Source organism: Labeo rohita, chromosome 3 (assembly GCF_022985175.1).
Source record: "Labeo rohita strain BAU-BD-2019 chromosome 3, IGBB_LRoh.1.0, whole genome shotgun sequence".
Taxonomy (NCBI): Eukaryota; Metazoa; Chordata; class Actinopteri; order Cypriniformes; family Cyprinidae; genus Labeo; species Labeo rohita.
The window spans coordinates 912,374-928,408 of record NC_066871.1 but is presented as its reverse complement, the minus strand read 5'-3'; the positions used below and the strand labels follow the sequence as shown (position 1 = coordinate 928,408).

At 42.3% G+C, this 16,035-nt stretch overlaps 1 long non-coding RNA gene across 1 annotated transcript; it reads left to right on the top strand.

The window, feature by feature from the left end:
* Positions 1-7,922: 7,922 nt before the first annotated feature.
* Positions 7,923-13,839, top strand: LOC127162847 (uncharacterized). Its single transcript, XR_007827426.1, has 3 exons — positions 7,923-7,984; positions 13,539-13,678; positions 13,756-13,839. It is a non-coding gene; the product is annotated as an uncharacterized LOC127162847 (long non-coding RNA).
* Positions 13,840-16,035: the final 2,196 nt, after the last annotated feature.

Genomic DNA, 16,035 nt, shown 5'->3' with positions numbered 1-16,035 from the left:
AGGGGACAACGTGGATAGTGGGGGATTGTGGCTGGACTCTGACCCGGAAGCACAGCCATTTTGTGATGGTGGCCATTTTGTGTGTGTGTATGTCAAGCATTAAAAATAAGCCACTGCGGCACTTCTGGATTTTACGCACATGCCCTAATCATATGCTCCTCCCACTTACAGGCAGAGATTCCGAAGACGGAGACGTCAGCCCATTCGTTACGTCAGACGTATTAGACTCCAAAGACGTCAGTTCTGGCAGAAGTACTCCTACTTTTGGATGCAAGCAATAAAACACGATCACCTCACATGGTCGGCTACTACAGCCATTTTGTGATGGCGGCCATTTTGTGTGTGTGTATGTATATGTCAAGCATTAAAAAGACAAAAAAAAAATTAATAAAAACTTTTAAAAACCTAGATTTCTTTTAATTATCTAAAACAACAAAAACAAAGAGTCACTTTAGTTCAAGTGAAACAAACCAACATTTATTGTTACAAAACACATCAATAATTATAAGGCATAGTCACATAGAGTACATAGTACATAGGCATAGAATCAAGGTCAACGAGGCCTCATCCCAAACATAATACATGTAAACACGTCTCAAAATGGCGGCGAGGTCATAACCCTCAAATCTGTACCATTCACTGACATGTTTATTGCTAGTCACATTGTCCTTGACCATAGTCCTTGACCAGCAACATGACCAGCAAAAACCAGCAAAGGACCAGCATAAACCAGCTAAGGACCAGCTTAAACTAGCATCAAAACCTACCTAACCAGCATTCCAGCATCAAAACATACCTACCAGCATATGTTGGTTTTTTCACCAGGGAAGGCACCCTGGGGACCTTACAGGGGTACCGATCAAAAACACACAAAAGTTCATCATAAGCAATCCATCCATAAAAGTCATCGACTATCACGTTTTCATGTCCGTCATAACCGTCCCACCAGGGACCACGTGGTTTATAGTAGGCAGGGGCATCCTGGGTCATCTCAGCAGCATACAGAGATTTGTCAACCAAAACCATGATCAGAGTTTTAAAGTCACGTGGTTTGCGGAATTGCATCACATTAACATAATCATGCATCGGTAGAAATAATCAACAACCAAGTTCTCGTGGCCATCTTAACTGTCCCACCACTGTCCACTGGGTTTGTAGTAGACCGTAGAATCAACACAAAGATCGGTTACATAGCGGGATTTCCCGCAGCCCGGTGGGCCGACCAAAACCATGCATTTTGAAGTCACATGGCTTCCGGTTCTGCATCACATTTACATAATCTCGGCTGCCACACCCATAGCATATAAAAGTCGAATGGCAAGCCTCAGCAACGGTCCTCAGACTTCCAGAAGACACACGAGCGACTTCAATAGCTTGCTGCAGATCATTACGAGCACGTTCGACAGACGGCTGTCCAATGCGAAGGTAAATGTCATTTCCTTTACAACAATACTCATCGTTTTGTGTATCAGTTCCTCTTGCAATCTCGAAGTGCGCCCGACAAGACAACCAGTTCTGCATTGTTGACAACCGGTGTTTGATCTTCATATTTACAAATCCTTGAAGATGAGGCGTTCCGTTATCACCTACTTCACATCCCACGACAGCGAATTCACAGTTGTCTTCCGTCAAAGCCAGCCGAACATTGTCCAGGTCATCACTATTAGAATTATTTATGGTGAAACACCATCTCTTCACAGGATGTTCCTTCCTGGAAGTCAACTGATCAGGGCAATCCAAATGGCGCGTCTTTCGGGTGGCCTTTGGCATGATTCGAGTAAGAAAAACAACTTTTTTTGATGAATTTCAGATGTGTGTGCCACTGCGGCACAGAGCACACATTTTATAAATTCAGTTTTGGAGCTGTGACAACACTCACTGGAGTCAAGCCAAAGGCCCCCCATAAGGCGCGCCATCTGCAACGATCTGATGAACCTACTTCCACTACTGAACACCCTGTTAAACGCTGATGCTTCACTATAAATAATCCGACTCCAGAGGACTTTGACAAAGTTTGTGATGTCCTCACTGAAGATAACTGTGAGTTTGCTGTTGTCGGAAATGAAATAGGTGAAAATGGCACGAGACATTTGCAGGGTTTTGTTAATATGAGAACTAAACGTCGGATGTCGATGAAAAGATGGCTGTCGCCACGTGGACTTACGAGGCTGCTCTTGGATCTGACTTGCAAAATGATGAGTATTGTTCTAAGGGCGGCGATATTTACCTTCGCATTGGGACTCCTTCTGTCGAACATGCGAGAAATGACTTGAAGCGTGCGATTGAGATTGCGAAGACCACTTCCGGGAATTTGAAAGCTATTTCAGAGGAATGTCCTTCCGCTTTTATACGCTATGAAGACAACCATCTCTTCATTGTTGTTAGATGTCACTTGACCTTTATATTGATGAATCCTTAGAGATGAGGGGTGCCATTTTCTCCTACTTCACGAATGACGACGGCAAAATCACAGTTCGCTTCTGTGAGAACTTCACAAACGAGACACAACTCATCGTCCGTCGGATGATTCAGGGTGAAACACCATCTCTTAACCAGATTCTCTCAGCGAGGAGCAACATTCTGGGCCAACGAGACTTACGGGTGGCCACCGCGGCACACAGCACACACCCTAAAATTTTGCCGAAAATACTCACTTATTCTGTCAATACTATGCCCAAAGCCAAGTCTAAGGCGCACCATTTGGATGACTACGTCAGGGCACTTCCAGGGCTGAACAACCTGTGAAACACTGGTGTTTCACCATCAACCGACGCCCGAGGAGTTGCGTTACATTTCGAAGGTACTCAAGTCTGGCACTTGTGACTTTGCCATTGTAGGGCAAGAAACAGGAGACAGACAGATGTCTCATCTTCAGGGATTCTGCAACATGAAATCCAAGCATCAATTGAGTACTATGAAACATTGGCTGTACTGTGGTTGGCCAGTCTGTACCGTACTGGTTTAGACACTATTACAAGAGAAAGGTATAAACAGAAAATCACAGCATGTTTTGGACGTGATCGTTAAGTGAAGAGGAGTAATTTTTCAACTAAATTGAAGTAGTTGCATGCTGTCGAGGCGGTGGATATAAACTAAACCTGATTGCAAAAAAACTATTTCGAAAGTGATTCCCACATTTATATGAAGGATGCAGGTTATATGTCAGTCCTGAAACTACTGCTGTACAGGTTTTTTGGCTATTGGCCCTGTTAGCAGCACGTAAAGTCAAACTTTTTTCAAATTCTGAATTGATTATAGTCTAGAAAACGAGCAAATATTGTTTCCATATTGTCACTAAAAAGCTGTGACTCACTTCAATTTATCACAATCTCACAAGGTTCAGTTGTAATCAACTGCAAAAATAATATTTTATTTACATCGTGTCTGCATGTGACATTTAGCATTGAGTGAATTCTCACTGTTTCACACTGTATCTATTTAATATTCTAATATTAAATCTTATATCTAATATTATATCTAATATTATTATATCTTTTATTAACCATTTGCACACACAAGCATTATCTGACTCTCCTCCTGACTGCAGACACAGGTTTACAAGCCACTTTTCCCTTGGTTTTTCAGTAAATTTCTTGCCTTTTCCTTCTTATGAACAGCAAATTTTCATACACAGTATGAAATTAAATTCTCATTTTGACCAATTTCCATAAACAACTCAAAACATAGACATTTTGAGTTTCTGCTAATGAATCCTACAGAGAAATATCACTTCCTGCCCTCTAGCTGCATTTTGTGCATCATCAGAATCACATGATTGCAAACAACCTATTGTCTCATTTTTTAGATAACCTTTTTTTGTCTTAAGTGGATTGTTCTTTCTTAAGTGGATTGAAATTATGCAGTTGTAAGAAATACACTAATAGGCTACTTGATAAATTTTAAAATTTTACATTTTGTAATTTAAAAATGTATTAATTGCATACCAGATATCTCATTAATATGCAGAGTAATTTTAAGTTGTAAATTAATTAATTTAGGTCTATGCACTTAAGAGAAGTAAAAGAGGGGGAAGAAGGTCATATTTCCTGAATTTTCTATAAATGTGTGATATTTTATTTACAGGGAAATGTTTGGATCAAATGTAATAGTTTGAATGTAAATTTGTCTGATTCTGTATAAAATTAAATAACTTCAGTAAAAGTTTGTGTTTTGAAAAAATGAACAAGACTTTCTGTGGAAGTAATTAGTTTTAATATTTCAAAACTGATGTTGCCTCACACACTGTTAATTACAAGAACTCGCTGAAAGAACAATTGCTAAAATAGAACAAAGACTTGAGACATGACTTGGACTTCACTTTAAGGAGTTGAGAACATGTCTGCATGGGAGACCACAGACATGTAAGACTGTGATTTGGAGCAGTTAAGTAATCATAATGACACTACACAAAGTATTTTTTTGGACAAATAAATAATTTGTGACAAGCCTCGAATTGGGCCACAACCCCCTCCCTGATCGGGGGTGCAAATGTGTGTGTGTGTGTGTGTGTGTGTGTATATATATATATATATATATATATATAATCAAATGTTTAATTAATATTTTCTTTAAATATCTATGAAATGAAGATACATTAAAATGACAAGAAATTGTATTGTGCCATCTCAGGCTATGTGATTTATTATTTTATGACTATTTTTCTACCTTAAAGGGGTCATCGGATGCTAAGTTCACTTTTTCATGGTGTTTAAATATTAATGTGTGTTGGCAGTGTATGTACAAATCTACCCTATAATGATAAAAATCCATGCAGTGGTTTTTAATTGATCTGTAAAAATAATATCCCCTTTTTCAAATCGAGCCGTTCTCAGATGCCTGTTGTTGTGGCGTCACACCCACAGAGGACACTCCCATGATAGTTGATTGACATGAGCGTCTTACCTCAGATCAGCTGTAACAGTCCAGTAACTTTCCATGTTCTGATGCCAGAGCAGGGATGTAAGTTAGACAAGAATATTTTCGATTGAGCGATTGAGGTGTTGTGTTGCTGGATGTAATAATGAACATAGTGGTCGTCATTTACTCCCGACATCTGAGCCGCTGAAGATGCAGTAGATTATGTTTGTATGTGAAGGGAATGCACCTCCCGATCTACATATATCCGTCTATGTTCGTGCAAATCATTCATGATCCAGCTTCACTTACAGGAGAAGTGAGCATTAGTGTTTTTTATGAATCTTTGTGATTGCCTTTCCTTATAACGTGGTAGTTAGGAAGTTTAGCGGCTAAATGCAGCTAATGTACACAAGACCGTCTTTCCACAGAGAGAAGAGAGGGGCGGGGTGAGCAGAGCTCATTTGCATTTAAAGGAACAACCCCTTAGAATGAGATGATTTTTGCAGAGCTCATTTTGACAAGGTAAAAAGGGTGTTGTTTTACAAAACCATTGAGAATTTTTAATCAAAGTATATTAGAGACTTTTCATTAAGACCCTAAAGAATCATATCAACTTGTGGAAAATGGGCATCCGATGACCCCTTTAATTAAAACTCAGACACCACTGATGGTGTTCCACCTGATACAGGCTTTAGCTCAATAATATACCCAGGGTGACCTTTAGTATATTTGAATTTTACACAGACAATCTTTAAAAACAGGGTCAAACCTAATTAATTATTTTAAATTTACATTTTAAAAATGGTAAGAGGATTGACATTGCATGATGGCCCCCACATTTATATTTTATAGATAAAGTATAAATAAATTGCATAACAACATGCAAATGTAATCTTATATCATTTTGCCTTTATTTTGCAAATTAAAAGTCCTGCCTGCTGAAAAAGAAAAATCATAGTGAGGGACAGGCCAAAAACCTTACCCTTACCAGCACCAATGCTATTTAAATTATTTATATATATATATATATATATATATATATATATGTGTGTGTGTGTGTGTGTGTGTGTGTGTGTGTGTATGTATATATATATATATATATATATATATATATATATATGTATATATATATATATATATATGTGTGTGTGTGTGTGTGTGTGTATATATATATATATATATATATATATATATATATATATATATATATATATATATATATATATATATATATATATATATATATATATATATATATGTGTGTGTGTGTGTGTGTGTGTGTGTGTGTGTGTGTGTGTATGTATATATATATATATATATATATATATATATATATATATATATATGTATATATGTATATATATATGTGTGTGTGTGTGTGTGTGTGTGTGTGTGTATATATATATATATATATATATATGTATATATGTATATATGTATGTGTATGTGTGTGTATATATATATATATATATATATATATATATATGTGTGTGTGTGTGTGTGTGTGTATATATATATATATATATATATATATATATATATATATATACATATACATATACATATACATATACATACATATACACATACATGCATACATACATACATATGTGCACACACACACACACACACACACACACATCTGTTGTACTATATTACTGAGGACCGAATTGTGACAAAACACCTTTTAAGTGAGGACATTTGGGTAAAGTGGGGACAAAAATTTGGTCCTCACTTTATTTTGCTTCCTAGCGCATCCTAGAGGCATGGCCACGGTACTGCGGAAGTTTCCCAGATGTCCTCGTTTCGATAGCAAATCATGGTCAGTCTGTGTTATCTTAAGTCTCCCGCGCTCCCCCTAACGGCCCGACGCGTGTACTGCAAAACATTTTCTTATTGGCCGGGAAATCACAAATCGATTTATTTTTTTTGATTGGATAAGACTCTGCAAAGGTGGGCAAATGGACAGATACATATAAGATCACTGTGAATAGGTTACAGGAAAGCATACAAAGGTGATTTGTTCTAATATATATGTATTTTCACATGCTGTGTCACATATTTGTTTATTTGGTCTTTGAAGCTATTAATATCTTAAGTAAAAGTATCAAGAAACAGTATTAAAAGTTTGACGCTGGTCACAAATAGTTAGGTAACGTGGGCGCGTCATTTCTTTTCCCAAACCAGTTAAGCGCAAACCACGCCCTCTACGCGAAGCCATGACTCACGTCTCTGGCTCGATTTCATTGGTCAATCCGGTTACGCGGTCACCGGTTCAACGGTTCTTTTTAATAACATTTTATTTTTGGAAGTATTTGTTGGTTTTTTTTTTTTGTTGGTTTTTTTTTTTTTTTGGTAATTATTATTATTATTATTATTATTATTATTATTATTATAGTTTTCATTTTAACATTTATCTTTATCTTCGATCGCCCTCAGGAGAGTCCTACGCTTGTTTAGGCTGTGAAGAAGGCCAAGCCGTACATCTTAAGGTTAAAATTTTGAATTCAGTTAATTTTCTGTAACATTTTATATATATATATATATATATATATATATATATATATATATATACACACACACACATATATATATATATATATTTACACACACGCTGCCGTTCAAAAGTTTGGGATCAGTAAGATTTGTAATGTTGTTTTTGTTTTGTTTTTGTTTTATAAAGAAGTCCCTTCTGCTCATGAACTTTCCATTTAATTTAATCAAAAATACAGAAAAACCTGTAATATTGTGACATATTATTTCAATTTAAATTATGGGTTTTCTATTTGAATATACTTTAAATTATAATTTATTCCTATGATGCAAACCGGAATTTTCAGCATCATTACTCCAGTCTTCAGTGTCATGTTATCCTTCAGAAATCATTCTAATATGCTGATTTATTATCAGTGTTGGAAACAGTTGGAAAGAACAGCATTTATTCACAATAGAAATCTTTGAATAGAAACAATATACATTACACACGAGTTTTGAGGCATCGCTAAGAATTGCACTGACAGAGATTTCAGAAGTAAAGGAATGGCTGAAAAAGCTTAGTGAGTCATCTGGAGTGACTTGGAGAGTGGCAGTGACAAAACCAAATAAGGGACGACGTGTGCTTTATAAGGTAATGTTAAATCAGTTAATTCATCTTTACACTATGTAAGTAGGTGTGACGAGGCTACTGACGAATCATGAGACGTTGGATCCATTCGCAACAGTTTTATTAAATCGGACAGTGTAAACAGGCTGTGGTCAACAACGGCAGACTGACGTGGTGAAGGCAAATTCAAACGAGTGGTAATAGTCCATGCAAATGGTCGGGGCAGGTGGCGATCAAAGGCAGTAATCCGTGAGACAAGCGGGGGTCGATACAAGGCAGGCAGCAAAGGTTCACACATGATACAAACAGTCCGGTTGGCAACAGAAAGACAATCCGCTCAGGAAAACGCTCAGGATTGGGGACATAGCCGACAAAACTTCGCAACGAGCGAGCACGCTGAAATGGCCGCCAGAGAGGAAGTGACCCGGGCGACCCGGAACCGGAAGTGAGAGTCCCCAGGCACGGGATTGTGGGAAATGAAGTCAGTACTCGGGTGAGGGTTCCACTAGTGGAGGGTTCCACTAGCGTGGAAGTCTCTGGTAAGCGAAGGGTCCAGAATGTCCTCGGCGGGCACCCAAGACCGCTCCTCGGGTCCATAGTCCTCCCAGTCGACCAGGTACTGTAGATGACCGCTCCGGCGTCGGGAATCAGGGGGGCAGGCCTCTGCGGAGCGGTCTCATCTAGAATCTCCGTCCCTCCTGGACGACCAGCGGGCTTTAACAGAGACACATGGAAAGTGGGTGAGATACGATATTCGGCAGGTAAATCAAGTCTAAATGATACTGGTGTAATTTGACGGATTATTTTGAATGGACCCACGTACCTGGGGCTCAACTTTCTGCAGGGTAGTCGGAGACGTAGGTCCCGGGTAGAGAGCCAGACCCATTGTCCGGGCTCATAAGGAGGATTGGGCCGGCGCCGGCGGTCAGCCTGGGTCTGGTTGCGACGGACAGCTCTTTGGAGGTGGTTCCAGGTGGCCTCACTCTGCTGGAACCATGAGTTGACAGCGGGCAGGTCTGAGGGCTCCCCGGACCAGGGGAATAAGGATGGTTGGAAGCCCAGCACGCATTGGAAGAAGGTCATGTTAGTAGTGGGCTTCCGGATGGAGTTCTGGGCATATTCGGCCCAGAGGAGGAACCGGCTCCAGTCCCCTTGACGATCTTGACAATACAAGCGCAGGAAGCGGGTTAACTCTTGATTTAACCTTTTGACCTGTCCGTTGGCTTCCGGGTGGTAGCCTGACGTGAGGCTCACGTTGACGCCCAGGAGATGGAAGAAGCTGGACCAGAGTCGTGAGGTGAATTGTGGACCGCGGTCAGAGATGATATCTTCTGGTAGGCCATAAAACCTAAATACGGCGTTGCACAGAGCCTCTGCCGTCTCCATGGCAGTGGGTAGCTTGGGGAGAGGTATAAAACGGCAGCCCTTGGAGAACCTGTCCACAACAGACAAAATGGTGGTATGTCCTTGGGACGGGGGCAGGTCGATTACAAAGTCCACTGCGATATGAGACCATGGGCGCTTGGGGATCGGCAAGGGCTGCAGCAAGCCAACAGGTAGTTGATGGGAGGTCTTGGAGGTGTTGCAAATAACACAGTGTTTGATGAATGTTATAGTGTCTGGCAGGCCACCAGTAACGATTGCGGAGGAAATGAATGGTGGCCTCAATCCCTGGGTGACCGGAGCTTGGTGTGGCATGGACCTCCGAGAGGACACGTTGGCGGAGAGTGGCAGGAACATAGTTAAGGTCTCTGGGACAATTTGCTGGAGGGGGGTCCTGGGTCTGGGCCTCAGTGATCTCTGTCATGAGATTCCAAGTGACGGGTGCGACGATTACTGAGGTAGGTAAGATAGTTTCGGGAGGTGAGGAGGCATGATCGGGTTCGTGAACACGGGACAGGGCGTCGGCCTTGGTATTCTGGGACCCTGGGCGATAACTAATTGTGAAGTTGAACCTGGTGAAGAATAATGACCATCTGGCCTGACGATGGTTGAGGACCTTGGCCGTTCGCAGATACTCCAGGTTCTTATGGTCCGTCAGAATGATGAATGGATGCTCCCTCCAACCAGTGCCGCCACTCCTCCAGAGCGAGCTTCATAGCGAGCAGCTCACGATTTCCTACATCATAATTTTTCTCGGCTGGACTGAGCTTGTGAGAGTAAAAGGCGCAGGGGTAGGTCTTAGATAGTTGGCCCTGGCGCTGTGAGAGAACGGCACCTACTCCAGTACTGGAAGCATCGACCTCGACGATGAAAGACTGCTGAGGATCAGGGTGACGGAGAATAGGTGCGGTGGTGAATCGCTGACGTAGATCCTGGAAGGCACGTAGAGCGTCGGAGGACCAGTTCAGGCGGGTGTTATCCCTCTTGACCATGGCGGTTAGCGGGACGGCTACGGTGCTGAAATTATGTATGAACCTGCGGTAAAAGTTCGAAAATCCCAAGAACCTCTGAAGTTCTTTGAGGGTCTTGGGGAGAGGCCAGTTACGAACGGCATTTACTTTAGTATCGTCCATAGCCACGCCCTCAGGACTGATTATGTACCCCAGGAAGACAACACTTTCTTGATGGAACTGGCATTTTTCTTCTTTGGCATACAACTTATGCTGAATGAGGCGCTGGAGCACTGTCCTGACGTGTCGAACGTGGTCGGCATACGTATTAGAATAAATGAGAATGTCGTCAATGTACACAATCACCCACCGATTCAGCATATCGCGGAAGACATCGTTGACGAAAGCCTGGAAGTACGATGGACTGTTGGCCAGCCCGAAGGGCATCACCCTATATTCGTAGTGTCCAGAGGTCGTGGAGAAGGCTGTTTTCCACTCGTCCCCTTTACGGATGCGTATCAAATTGTAGGCCGAGCGTAGGTCCAGCTTGGTGTAGAAGCGAGCTGACCGGAGCTGCTCCAGAGCCGGGGGAACGAGCGGTAGCGGATATCTGTATTTTACAGTCACCTCGTTAAGAGCGCGGTAATCGATGCAAGGTCGCAGTCCTCCGTCCTTCTTCTTAACAAAGAAGAAGCCCACCGAAGCTGGAGAGGTGGAGGGTCGGATAAATCCCTTAGCGAGCTCCTCCTTGATGTAACGCTCCATGGCTTCGGTCTCAGGCTGTAAAAGCGGGAAGATGCGGCCCCGAGGTGGTACAGCTCCAGCCACGAGCTCAATAGCGCAGTCCCCTGGTCTGTGGGGCGGTAATTCGGTGGCCTTGGCAGTGCTGAAGGCCTCAAGCAGGTCATGGTATTCGGCCGGGATGGTGCTGTTGGGAGATGGTGTGGTTAAGCAGGGTGGGGTCTTGGGAGGAGACCGGATGCAAGATTGTTGGCAGTGTGATGACCAGTGAGTGACGACGCCTCTAGCCCAGGCGATGGTGGGTTCGTGGCGGTCCAACCAGGGGAAACCCAGGATGAGGGGTGACTGAGGAGATGTAATGACGAAGAATCGGATGGTTTCCTGGTGACCGGGTTCTATGCGGAGAGTGAGATCAGTGGTGGTGTGGTCAATGCGTCCAGTTCCTAGTGGTCTCCCGTCAAGGAAAGAGAGGCAGTTGGTTAATTTTAGCAAAGTCCTTGTCAATGAAATTGCCAGCAGCACCGGAGTCAATTAATGCATTGGTCCTGATGGATCTCCCACCACAACTGAGTAGCACCTAGCATCTAGCGCCTTTCCCGTCAGGACTGAGCAAACGAAGGCGATCTTGCTCTCATCCGACGCGTACAGATTAGGTTGCTGATTGACGAAAAGTGTGCACTGAAGCAGAAACCCCTTACACTTAACAGCGGTCCCGTCGAACTTTTCCGGGAAAGTGAGTTTGGGGCTGGCGGTGACTGGTTGTGCTGCCGGGAGTTGTGCAGGTGAAGGTGAGGCGACAGGAGGTGGAGCGGCCTGCATACCTTGGATTGCCTGCACGAGTTGTTCAGTCAGGGCGGTCAGGCGATCCAGTTGCTGCTGGTGCTGGGTCAGCATTGTTGCCTGAGCTGACATCTCAGACGCGATCTGGGAAACTGTCGCTGGATCCGTCGATGGCAAAGTTTTCTGTGACGAGGCTACTGACGAATCATGAGACGTTTGATCCATTCGCAACTGTTTTATTAAATCGGACAGTGTAAACAGGCTGTGGTCAACAACGGCAGACTGACGTGGTGAAGGCAAATTCAAACGAGTGGTAATAGTCCATGCAAATGGTTGGGGCGGGCGGCGATCAAAGGCAGTAATCCGTGAGACAAGCGGGGGTCGATACAAGGCAGGCAGCAAAGGTTCACACACGATACAAACAGTCCGGTTGGCAACAGAAAGACAGTCCGATAGAAAAACGCTCAGGATTGGGGACATAGCCGACAAAACTTCGCAACGAGCGAGCCGGCGAAGCACGCTGAAATGGCCGCCAGAGAGGAAGTGACCCGGGCGACTCGGAACCGGAAGTGAGAGTCCCCAGGCATGGGATTGTGGGAAATGAAGTCAGTACTCGGGTGAGGGTTCCCGCTGGCGCGGGACAGGAGGAGTCACAGAGACCGCGTTCGTGACAGTAGGACAATTAGTTACACTGAAAATGACGTTACATTAAATGTTGTAACATACAGTGCTGTACTGTGCAAAAAGCACATTAGCTTCTTCACCCAAATTTTAAGACAATGATTTATATAGTTAATTGTAATAATCCAGTGAGATTTTTATCCTTGTGATGGACTGGCCATTTGTAGGCTCCAGTATTCATACAACTCTACAACAAGTGATGTGTGTGTGTGTGTGTGTGTGTGTGTGTATATATATATATATATATATATATATATATATATATATATATATATATATATATATAAAAAACAAAGTGATTTTCGAATGCACATGGAGTATGAAATCATATGGTTCACACACAGACCTAATCTCACCATCATCTAGACTAAATCCTGTGGCAACATCTCCAATATGCTTGGAGAAATCTACCTGCAAATAAACCTGCAAGTAACAAATCTATAATAATAATAAAAACAAATATTCATGACATTATTTAATAAAAATACATAATTTATGACATTATTTGTGAAAGCATCCCCAATTTTAAGCATTTTTCACAAATGCTTAGAAATTTGTTGGGTTTGCAGGTAGATTTCTCCAAATGTCTTGGAGATATTGACACAGAATTTAGCCCATCTCATTTTTTGTCTCTTCATGTAATCCCTGTTGGACTCGACGATAGTGAGATCAGATCTCTATGTGGTCCATACTGTTTGTTGTTAGACTCTTTATGAATACAGAATTCTTATTGGCTTATTTGTTGCTGCTGCAATTTTCTCCTTGTAAGGAGAGATGTTCCTGGATAAAAAAGGAATAATAATAATAATAGTAGTACTAGTTGTTGTTGTTGTTGTTGTTGTTGTTGTTGTTGTTGTTGTTGTTGTTGTTGTTGTTGTAGTAGTAGTAATAATTAATTTCAAAATTAAAGTTTGGACATGTAAAATAATATTTTCTGTTGTCAGCCTAATGCAAAAGATATAAATAACAAAATAAAAATTCTAACATGTCTAAGATTTTGACACACTTCTGTGCATATTTAAACATTTATACTCTGTCTATAGGCTCATTATAGGTGCCAGCACAATGTTTATGTCCGATCAGGCACGGCTAATAAAAGACGGCTGTCAAAAAATACATGCTGTGAGGCAAAAATGGTTTGCACTCTGGTGAAGACTGTAGACAAAAGGGGAGGATCTAGCAGGTGAGTTAGAAATGTCAAGATGGGATCAAATAAGTGTTTTTGCCAGCTTCTTTGTGTGATTTGTGTTTGTTTTTTAGGAGCAATGATCCCCATATACCCACTTATCCAACTTCTGTGCACTTGTACAATGTACATAACCATAACATCTTTGTTGCGGAGGCACTGAGGCACAAGGATGTAGGGGTCAAGGCAATTGAAACCCTGACTCAGCTGTTTGAGATTGGGCACAGCCCAACATCAGCTCTGGCTGTACTTAAAAGTGACCTGTTGGCTGAGCATGACAACAAATATGTATATGCCTCAGCCAACCGTGCCATTTGCCCAGACCTTCAGCTTTCAGGCAGGCCCACGTTTGTTTCTTACAGATGACTCAAAGGCAGAGAAGGGAGCTATAGCACAGGTCTTTCCAGAAGCCACACAGTTGCTCTGCATATTTCATCTTCTGCAAGCTGTGTGGAGATGGTTGTGGAACAAAGATCACAAAATTGAGATGAAGGACAGGCAGACACTGTTCAGCATAGTAAAAGACATGCTTTATGCCAGGAAGATGAGTACAGTGGAGTTACTCTACCAGCAAGCCCTTGACAACCCTTTGACCACGAGGTAGGGAAAGTAATAGACAGGTGGAGATAGCTTAAATATTTTAGTAGTACTTTTGATGCGTTTACTCTCCAGAGGCCTACTCAGAGGGTTTTGTTATGTTGTATTTATTCTTTACAGTTTCTTTTGTGACTCGTTACTGTAAGGCCTCTATCGAACCAGTCACCAAAAGAGAGACAGCATCACAACATTCCAGGAGAATCTAAAGCTGCCCCCTCCAACCAGCATGAATAATAAACTTCATTTACAGCCATCCCTGCAAACTCTCAAGAGAGTATTGGAATCTTCTGATCCCTACAATGACACTTCCTTGTCTGGATCAATCCTGCGTTATCTCCCCAGGGGACAAAACACCCCCGTACAAACCACATGGTTAATGGTGCTCCTTGACTGGTCTGCTGATATAAGAAGAGACACAGGAAGAGAAAGTGATCAGCCAGACCCCTCACGAGTACCAAAGGAACAATAAAATAGTGATAAGAGGAATCTCCCCCTCTCTTCTGAGGCCATCTCAAAACAGATGGCCGGGGCAACTGCTGACCAACAATACATAAATTGGCAATCGAACAAACATGAAAGACAGATTTACATTGACGCGTCCCACCCGCAGGGTACGCGGGTCACTACAACATGACACCCAGCATTCCTTTCTTCCCCTCTCAGATACGGCAAATGTTCTTTCCCTCCAACAAAGAATACGCAAACTTATACCCATGATCCTAAAGACAATCATTTATCTCTACTACTAGTAGTGCAAATAACCCATAATTATATGTTGTCTATGTTTCTTATATGCTTGGTGTGTTTATTATAGCCTACGCAGCTAATCAATGTGTGTATAACCAGTTAGCTAGACAAAAGTTATTAGTGTGTATGCAAGATGCCTGATGTTTGGTATTAAATGAAAGCTCATTTTATTTCCAAGATGTCGACGTGAATGAAAGGTTGATATTATGTAAAAGGTTCGCATTTCAACACTTATTAAAGAGACCAACAAACTCTTGCAGGAAAGTTGCCTCTATGTGACAGAAAGACATTATGCTAAAATATGCACGAATGAGCAACAGTATGGGCGGAGCCCCGCCTTGCAACCCAAATGATTGGAACGCAACTTCATGGGACGGACTTCGTCGGCCCGGTTAAATTCAAATGTCCAACATAACACAGCGCCTTTCGCCTGTTGCATCTCGCCTTTCGCCTTTTGCATCTCGCCTTTCGCCTGTTGCATCTGCCCAGCTTGATCACAGCGTGACTGTGCCATCCAGAACTCTACAGAACCAGCTAAAGCTTCGCGAAACTCTCAAAGTCCTTGCGACCCGCAACGCCGACTTGCAAAGAACTTCCAGCTCATCACGCTTGATAACCAGTCAGTCAACCGAAGCTCGAACTGACCAAACTGCGTGAAACACCGAACAGCGGAAGCAGCTTGAAACACCTCGCCAGCGCTCACCTGAGCTCCGAGAGCATCCTCCGTGTAACCAAGCAACCAACCGAAGCTTCATCCAGCCTCTCCAACTGACCAATCACCACCGAAGGCTTCCCCAAAGACGTCATCCAAAGAACTAAGCAACCAATCAGAAGTGGCGTGATTCCCTCCGCTAAGACGAGCCCACCAAGGAAAACCCGAACGCAAGTAAAACAAGGTCTCCTTAATCTCTTGCTGAACTGGTGCTAAATTTCCTTAAGCAGCTAAAAGATAAATCTCTGCTTTTATGGTTTCTCAAGTTGCAATTTAAGAACTAGTAGCAGATACTAGT